We start from the raw sequence: 7,287 nt of genomic DNA, 5'->3' as shown, positions 1-7,287 counted from the left end.
TAAAAAGGAATATGAAGCACTGAATTATAATGATTATCAAAATGTAGTATAAAAATAATGCAAGTATGTTATTTTAATGAAATAAATAATTTGAATGTTCTTAAAGGTGCAGTGTGTAATATTTAACCCTCTGGGGTCTGAGGGTGTTTTGGGGCCCTGAAGAAATTTTTGACATGCCTTGACATTTGTGCTTTTTTCAATATGTTAAAAACATTAATATCGTAAATCTAAACACATTGTAATCAGCACAAAGTGGACTACAAAAATATGTAAGCAGCATGAATGTACATTTTTAAGTTTTTGAGAAAACAACGTTTATGCGTGCATAGTGAAAAACTAAATTTTTGGAGTCACTGAAATAAGGTCATCTAACACATACAGAATATTTGTTCTCGGGACTTTCGAGAATTGGATGTGGTAGGCTAGGTTTTTTTCTACCAAATGATGTGAAAATCATCTAGTTCACAAAACAGTATATAGATTTAAATTTTTGAAGACACTTTTTGTTTAGAATGGCTGTATGCGAGAAGGCGTGAATGATCATGAATAATGCTGTGATTTACACCTGAGAAGGCAAAGACCTGCAAAATGATCCGCATAATGAGCTATTCAGTCAGATGTCAGAGAGGAACTAAGGAAAAAATGAAGGAAAGATGTAAGGACAAAATAAATAAATATATATATATTGTTTGTAGCGTATCATGAATATATTTAACTATCACGCAAAATAACTTGAGATTCACTTGTGAGTGCAGTTAAACTTTTTATTAGGAACAAAAGTAATAAACAACACAGAAGTCTTTCATACACTTTCAGACAGATTACCTAAAAAGATAATTTTTTTTTATTTGAATTGGTTTATGTAAAAGTAAACATTTCAAGCTTTCTATACGTATTTGTATTATGTCTGTGAGGCACGTAATCACTGAGATTTAGGTTGTTTCATTTATGTGTCTGTGAAAAGATATGACAGAGACAGTCAAAGCAGAGTGCGTACCCTGTCTGTTTTCTTAATTTTATAAAAGCACACAGTTTTATTGTTATTATGAGTGTATACAAATAAAAATAGACCCTCTACAGTTTTGAATGATGTATTGGTTGTATTTGTACGATCAAAACTGACGGAGAATGTTACATTCATTTTAGCGTTATTAAAAAACGTGCCTCAAAACGCGCCGGCGCATCCTGGCATCGTGAGACATTTAGATGCAGTGAAATGAAACATACTTTATAATGTTTCACTTGCTGTAGTAAGGAATTATAGTTAGCAAAAAGTCTTAACTGGTAAAATGTGTACACATTCTGTCACAGTAACAACTAACAAGCAGGCTAATAAAAGAAAAAAACTTACTTGTGTAAATATCTCCTCTGCTTGATCGCGTGCCTCATATAATGTTCATCTTCTGAAGTAAGTTTTATTCCTGACAGCGAGTCTTCTTCCAGAAAGGACTAACTTGAAAGAAACGTATTTCTCCTTTGTTTACTGTGATGTGGGCGTCTACTTTTGGCGCAGCGCCCTCACGTGGACTATTTGAATATGAATAAGATAGAATAGCTCGTGGGCATGATCTAATTAAAACTAATGAACCAGATAAGACAGACTGGACATCATGTTGGTTTCATTTTGATTACTTTATCACAGAATATTTGTTTTTGATAAAACTTACTTCGTTTGAAAGTATATACATCAGGCTTTCTCTAGACATATTGCTCATGTCTCTGTGTTGTACACTGAAAAAAATGATTATGGCCCCAATTAAATTAAGCATGATTCAATTTCGCTAGTTTAAATAATAAAAATTTAGTTTTTGATTTTAATTAATAAGTATTAATTGGTTTTAAGCGAATTACATGTGTTTTAAATCCAAGCCATGTGAATTAATTAAATTCAGTTAGAAAATATTAAGTAAACTTTCTGCGCATGCGCACAAATGCACATTCTCCCTGGCGCCAAAAGGAGTTTCCAGTCACGACTCAGTCAGGTTCACGGTGGGAACTTTTCATTCCGGACCCGGAGTTTTCATCATTCGGTCGATTTACACGGTGAGTAATATTTATGTGAGTAATAATGTAGTGTAGCACTGTTTATTACAGTAAATAGTTTGTTCGCTGTATAAATATTATCTGCAAAATGAGTCTTTGGGAGAAATTCCACAGCGACCAACGGATGGTAACATACTGTATAACTTACACAAATAACACAAATAATACTTTTTTATGTGACAGAATGTACTTTTAAGATATTTTTGTATGAAAATGTAGTTGTATAAGCCTAAAATACGCCGTTTATTTGAAAGGATAGCGTCTATTTAAATGCTTAAGCGCTTTCGGAGATGCTCAGGCCGGTAAAGTTATTGGTGTTCCCGCCTAAGTAAAGTTAATGTTACCACAGCCAGTCCTTCGGGAATCTGCCGGCTTCTAATGTGGTTAAACATGACATATAACATGACACATGTCATCTTTAATGTCCTTAACTTGTTTGTTCAAGAGCAGTTTGTTTTGGCTGAAGGTAAGGTAGTGCTTGCGTGATACCGAAAAAAATTAACTTCTGTGGCAACTATTGCATTTAAAGCAATGATGGGCAGATCGTATCCTTAACTGCGTGTTTGTACTGTAGAATTGTTTCCACAGACTCAAACTTTATTTGTGGTGTTACGTTAGATGTGTTTCGTTCATACTGGACACCATCACAACTCCAAATAACTATGCCTTGTAATAGAAAGTTCCGGGAAATCAAAAATATGAACGAAGGCATGAAGTTATGAGGGGAATTTCCAGTTAGTTCCTATCGATAAATCTCACAATACAACATTGGATTTCTGAATGTTTTTAGTGTTCACAATTGTAATCATGTGAACATGCCCCTTTTTGCTAGCTTTAATGGTGCAGCATGTAAACTGTTTTAAACTAGCCAGGGCTCTAGAGTGCGACCAATTTGGTCGCACGTGCGACCTAATTTCTCAATGGTGCGACTAAAAAAAATCAAAGGTTGCACCGGTGCGACCAGCAGTTCGAGGGGGGAAAAAACGAAACTCCGTGACTCTTAACAACAGACAGACATTAGGCCCATATCGTGGTCTAAACCAATCAGAGATGATGGACGGATCCCGCCCCCCCTCTGATTGGCCGTGGTCCAGATATTCCTGTACGTGTGTGTACGTTTGAAAATGCATGTGATGCAGTCAGACAGAGAGAGGTGAGTAATGTAGCCCATCAGGTAAACAGTGGATGTAGCCGCGGATTATGAGAGAAGATGAAAAGAACGATATTTTTTTCTTACCGCCCGCACCCGCAAACATTCTAATATTGTATATAATTTTCGCACTTTCTATATGCATGGTATTGAAATAGCTTTTAAATGAGTGGTCGCGCGGTTTACTATTACTTTCGATTTTGCGATAATAACGCGCACTCTGTGTAAAGGGAGCAGCACATCTTATAATTTGTCAGTGAACACAAGATTGAGCAGCAAATCGTCTAGCATGTTTTTTTTTGTCATCTCTCCTTACTTTCGACCCATGATCAGTCAAATCTAAAGGTCATTGCACACTGAGTCCGATTTTTTTATGCGTTTTTTCAGTTTTCTCATATTCGCCATGCTTTCATATGAAAATGCTTATTATGGATGCAAAATGCAGAAAATCGAACCTGATCTGAATTTTTTTTTTTTTTATGACGGACGACAGTTTCAGAGGCAGTGTGTAAACTCGATTAACATAACCTGAGTTCGTATTTATTTTTTAACGTGCGGAAATTTAATACTCATGTGTGTAATGACATTAACTCCAGCAGCTCGTGTTGGATGCAGGGTTGCCAAGTTCGCGTTTTTCCCCCACGGAATTGGTCTACTTTTAAACTGTTGCCCTGGGTTCATTTCCCCCAGTGGTTTAAAGGTTTAAAATAATGCAGAAATTAAATTTCAATAAAATGCCTGTATTTAAAATTGTTGCGTTATACCTATAAAACGGAGCTGGATGTTAGGTTTTGTAAAGGCTACGGGTAGGAAGCCTTTGAGCGGTGTTTATGATCAATGTGCACAACTGTAAAATGTGTATTTTAGATATGGAAATTTTTTATATTTGGGATATGGTCAGTACGCTATTTTGGGTTGTTCTTGGCTGGCCATTGGGCTAGTTATGTCATATAGACTTGGTAACTCTGTTGTCAGATGCGTTCAGTTTAGAATTGTAGCTTACATTTTCCAACTGCAGTAAATTATTTTTTATTTCTATAAAAATGCAAAATGACAGGGAAGGTGCTGCAGCAAATAATGTAATCAGCACATAACCAAACACAGTGTAACACCAACTACGCCAAATGGAAAAAAATGTGCACTTCTATAATGCACTTAAATAATACTTACTCTGTTTTCAAACACTAATTTTACACTTATTATACTAAAAATTATTGAGTACTTCTTAGGATAAGTTTAGGAACATCTATAGTGTACTAAATGTTGCTATTTTGCTAAATTTAGTACACTATAGTATCCAAACTTTCTTTTTGATTTCAGCTCAGTAAAGCATTTAAGCACCAACACTTTTTCAGTAAGTTGCCTTTCTTGTAGAATTGTGAATCAAAAAAAAAAAAACTTTATATTGACCAGATTGTTAGTTAATCATTTACAAGTCAATATTGCCTATATGGACAGCGATTTAAAAAACAAAACAAATAAATAAATAAATAAAAAAAGTTAACTTGTAAAACTGCGGTATTAAATGTGATGCGGTTGAAAATTTGGGTGCACCTAACTTTTGTGCTGGTGCACCTAAGAAAAAAAGTTAGGCGCACCAGTGCAACCAGTGCAAAAAGTTAGTCTAGAGCCCTGCTAGCAATAATAATTATTGTGTTTTTACTTTCATTTGAGGGACTCTCTGCATGTTCCTGTGACTAGGACACATACCATTTCCTTGATGCCAAAGGAAGTTTCCAGGTTCGCCACTTTCCTGAAGTTGTATTATTCCAGCAATATGCACAGTAAGTATTTTTAGTATTAAAGCATTTTACAATAAACAGTTGACTTTAATGAAATATATCATATAATGTAATATGTTATGTTCCACAGATCACTGCTGTTTTCCAGAAAGGAGGTCTTACTGGGAGGAAAATGGTCAAATATTTCGGCATTTTACAGGAGGTATGTATTCATTTATCAAGTGTCTTTTCCTTTCCCATATGTATTATTATTTAACACAGTGATGTCAAATACAGTGTCCAGACAAAAATGTCTCTGCTTGAATTTAAATTCTACTTAAATTTCAAATACTAAAAGGGTTATAGTTGCCCAAAAAATGAAAATTCTGTCGTTAATTACTCACCCTCATGTCTTTCCAAACCCAGAAGACCTTAGTTTATCTTCAGAGAGAAATCTGAGAGGTTTCTGGACTTGCATAGGCAACAATATAACTGGCCCAAAAACGTACTAAGGACATAAGTGTAACCATTTATGTGACATCAGTGGTTCAACCATATCTTTACAGAGCTAAAGAATAATTTTAATGTGCAAAAAAAACAAAAATAACTTTATTCAACAATTCTTCTTCCTGCCTCCATTGTCAAGACTACAATGACATATGCGTGTGTTTTTCTTTGCTTATAAACATGGTTCAGCCCATGCATGTTCATGTCAGCAACACCAAACACTTGTGTCATGGTACTCTCATGAATGGCAGACGGTGGCGCGGAGTCTGTATTTTTGTTTTCTTTGCGCACAAGTATTCTCGTAGCTTCATGAAATTACTGTTGAACCACTGATGTCACATGGACTATTTTACCAATATCTTTAATGTGTTTCTTGGCCTAAGAACATTTCAGTTGAGTTGCGTTACGGTCTATGCAGGGTTAGAAAGCTCACAGATCTTATTAAAAATATCTGAATTTGTGTTCCATTTGAAGATTAGGAACAACATGTGGGAGATATACAAATAGATTTGTCAGTTTTCTTTCTCATCTGCTTCCTTTCACTTTAACTTAAAAAAAAAAAAAAACAGCTGTTTATGATGACATACTGATTTGTTTTTGTGCATATTGGCTGGTAAATATCAGTTGATACCCAACCCTACTAATAACAGTTTCTTTTTATTTAAATATAGGACAGTCAAAGAGAGGACTCCTTGAAAGACCCACAACACATCACCATGGGCATACCTGTAAAATCCATTACAAATTGCAGTTTGTTGCATGACATATGAACAGTTTTAGCACTATTGTTTTATTCACTATTGAAAAAATACAATATACTGTTTAATCACTATATACTGTTGCTAGTTTCCACATATGTTTTTATTAATTTTGCAATTACAAGTCCGCACTCAACAATGTGGCCTCTTTCACCTGTGAATTTTTGTTAATTTTTATTTTATGAATGTGCAACGTTAAGTAAGCACTTGTCTTCCAAACACTTGTTGTATATACAAAGAAACTGTTACTGAATTTACATTTGATGACATTAAAAATAAATTCAAAACATTAAACTTGTTGTGTGTATTTGTAAAGCCATTTAAGAACCTCTCCTTAAGAAAAGGATTTTTTTTAAGGTAAGTGATTAAAACAATTTTGAAATTTAGTCAACAAAATGTGATTATTTAAATGTAGCTAAAATAAATTGATTGCAACCACTTACCTTAAAAAATTTGAGTAAATTCAATGAATATTTTTTCTTCAGAAACAATTAAATAAATTAAGAGGAAGTAGCATATTTAAATTGGGCTGAAATTACTCATTTTTTTAATACTAAGTTAACTAAATAAAATTGTTTAAATCCAAATAAATGTGTTTGTTTAAATTTAGATCAAATCAATTGATTGCAACCACTTACCTTAAAAAAATTGCGTAAATTCAATGAATCATTTTTTTCAGTGTATATTAACTGAGTTATAGTCTATTTTAATGACGCGTTTCTGAATGAAGATCACGGAGATCAACGCGGCAGACAGCACACCCTTTTTGTTTCCTTTATTTTGCAAAATCACAATGTTTTTTGTTTTTGTGAGTATATACAAATAAAAGTAGACCCTTTACAGATTCGATTGATGTGCTGCTTTAATCTGTACAATCAGAAATGACAAAGTAATTAAAGTTCCTTTTGGGAAACTGCCTCAAAACGCCCCAGGGCGTTTTTCGTCCCCAGGGGGTTAAGATGATCTCTAGACAGAAATGAAATATAATATACATAACTATGTTCTCAGGGGTGTATAAATACTTTACTTAATTAACCATTATGTTTTTATTACCTTAGAATTATCAGTTTATACAGGGCTGCCAACTCTCACGCATTCAGCGTGAGAC

At 34.1% G+C, this 7,287-nt stretch overlaps 1 long non-coding RNA gene across 2 annotated transcripts; it reads left to right on the top strand.

The window, feature by feature from the left end:
• The first annotated feature begins 1,741 nt into the window (after positions 1-1,741).
• LOC141341125 (uncharacterized) lies at positions 1,742-6,467 on the top strand. 2 transcript variants are annotated; one of them, XR_012356625.1, is made up of 4 exons: positions 1,742-2,043; positions 4,868-4,977; positions 5,066-5,137; positions 6,093-6,467. It is a non-coding gene; the product is annotated as an uncharacterized lncRNA (long non-coding RNA). The 2 variants fall into 2 exon arrangements; XR_012356624.1 differs by lacking the exon at positions 1,742-2,043 and having other exon boundaries at positions 2,175-4,977.
• Positions 6,468-7,287: the final 820 nt, after the last annotated feature.

Source organism: Garra rufa, chromosome 1, assembly GCF_049309525.1.
Source record: "Garra rufa chromosome 1, GarRuf1.0, whole genome shotgun sequence".
NCBI lineage: Eukaryota > Metazoa > Chordata > Actinopteri > Cypriniformes > Cyprinidae > Garra > Garra rufa.
Note: the sequence above shows the minus strand (reverse complement) of the source record. Positions and strands in the feature narration are given on the sequence as shown.